A 2500-nucleotide genomic window follows, 5' to 3' on the forward strand; every position below is an offset into this window, starting at 1 on the left:
GAGTTATACAGGTTAAAGAAGATTGTCACTAAAATCAACATCCTGTTAAGTAATGATGATGATGACACGTCATAGTTCTCTCGGTCCTCACAGACCGCAGATGCCCTTTCCTGTGCTTATTCTTTTCTGTGTGCTCATGCAGGACATTCACATCGCATCCCTGAATGTTAACGGTGCTAGAGACTGCAGGAAGAGAGCAGAACTGTATGAACTAGTGACACAAAAAAGAATAGACGTATTACTTGCACAGGAAACCCATAGTGACGCTAAAAATGTAGTGGACTGGACACAAGAGTGGGCTGGCCCCTTGTTTTTAAGCCACAATACCTCTGTTAGTGGAGGAGTAGCTATTTTGTTTTCAAAGACTTTTAAACCTATCTCCTACAGCGTGGAAGAGATAGTAGCTGGCAGACTGTTAAAAGTCAGAGCTCTTTTAGAGAACCATGTTATGGTTTTTATCTGTGTGTATGCCCCGGCTTCCCCAGTGGAAAGAATAGCTTTTTTAGATCAATTATGCAATGTTTTAGAAACTTGTGACACAGAGGAGTTTTTATTTGTTGGTGGTGATTTTAACTGTACTTTAGAAAACAGTGACCGCAACCATATAGAGCCACACATGCCTTCAAGAAGAAGACTCCTACACACTGTTGAAAAACACGAGTTAAGTGATGTTTGGAGAAATATGCATAAAACTCAAAACAGTACACCTGGGCTCATGCTGCTGATGGAAAGGTATCATTAGCAAGGTTAGACAGGTTTTATGTTCCAAAGCATCACATGAACACCATAAAAAGTTGTGTTATTAGTCCAGTTGGTTTTCAGACCACAGCTTGGTTTTATGTGTTTCAGTTTTAAATTGTATTAAACCGAAGAGTTCTTACTGGCATTTTAACACAGTTTTACTGAATGACCAGCATTTTATAGAGATTTTTACTTTTTCTGGAGAAATTTCAGGAAAGAAAAAAAGTGCTTTTATTTCTCTGCAACATTGGTGGGATTTTGGGAAAGCTCAAATAAAACAGTTGTGTCAACAGCACACTTATAATGTCACAAGGGATTTGGCTCGGTCTATGAAACAACTAGAAGATGAGATAACAGAACTTCAGTTGTTAGCACAGTCCACAGAGAACCAGAACCATATTCAGACCCTCACAGTCAAAAAGAAAAAGTTATCGGACCTCCTTGAGTTTAAAGCACAAGGTGCATTAATCAGGTCACGATTCCACAACGCAAACCAGATGGGCGCCCCTCAAAGTTGTTTTTAGCCTTGAAAAAGAACGGACAAAAACGCTTTATTCACAGCCTGCGCTCTGAGTCTGGACACCTTTATCTGATACAGCTGACATTAGGAAAAGGGCGGTTAGTTTTTATGAAAAACTCTATCAATGTGAGTACAGAGAACACACCACAGAACAGAGCTTTTTAGAAGACCTGCCCCGAGCGTCACATGACTCCAATACAGAGCTGAGTGCAGATATAACACCAGCAGAGCTGCACAAAGCATTAATGAGTATGGAGTGTGGCAGAGCGCCTGGCATAGGCAGGCTTCCGTCAGAGTTTTATAAGTCTTTCTGGCATGTTTTAAGGGATGACTTACTTGAGGTTTTGAGCGACAGCTTGACAAGAGGACTGCTACCATTAAGTTGTAGGAGAGCAGTCCTCACTCTTTTACCCAAAAAGGGGACCTGACAGACATAAAGAACTGGAGACCTGTTTCATTGCTTTGTAGTGATTACAAGATGCTGTCTAAAGTTTTAGCTACAAGACTGGGAAGTGTTCTGGAAGAGGTTTTAAACGCCAGATCAGACCTACTGCATACCGGGAGGTCCATATTTGACAACATCTCATTAGTTCGAGACATTTTCAGTGTCTCCAAACTTTTTGGGCTGAATATGGGTTTCATTTCCATAGACCAAGAGAAAGCCTTGATCGAGTTGAACACAACTCCCTTTGGAAAACCCTTAATGCTTTTGGTTTTAGCTCAGATTTTATTTCCAAAGTACAAACTCTATACTGTGACATAGAAAGTGTACTGAAACTCAATGGTGGCTTATGTGCTCCGTTTAAGGTGTGTAGGGGGTAAGGCAGGGCTGCTCTCTCTCAGGGATGCTTTACACTCTGGCCATTGAACCCTTTCTGAATACGCTAAGAGCTAAGCTGAAAGGTGTCTTAATCCCTGACTGCCCGAGCGCTATCCGCCTGTCGGCCCTCACGAATGACGTTGTAATACTGGTCGAGCAGTCAGAGTGATATAGACATGTTACACAGGGTGTCCAAGGACTTTGGAGCGGTTTCCTCTGCAAAGATAAACTGGTCTAAGAGCGAGGCTGTTTTAGTCGGCCAGTGGGTAGGCGAGGTACCTAAACTCCCCGGAGGCCTAAGTTGGAAAAGCGAAGGCTTTAAGTATCTGGGCGTGTACCTGGGTAATGACTCGTTCGCACAGAGAAACTGGGAAGGGGTCATTGAAAAAGTAACTGGTCGCCTAGAAAAGTGGAAGTGG

Source organism: Hemibagrus wyckioides, linkage group LG18 (genome assembly GCF_019097595.1).
Source record: "Hemibagrus wyckioides isolate EC202008001 linkage group LG18, SWU_Hwy_1.0, whole genome shotgun sequence".
In the NCBI taxonomy this organism is placed as follows: Eukaryota; Metazoa; Chordata; class Actinopteri; order Siluriformes; family Bagridae; genus Hemibagrus; species Hemibagrus wyckioides.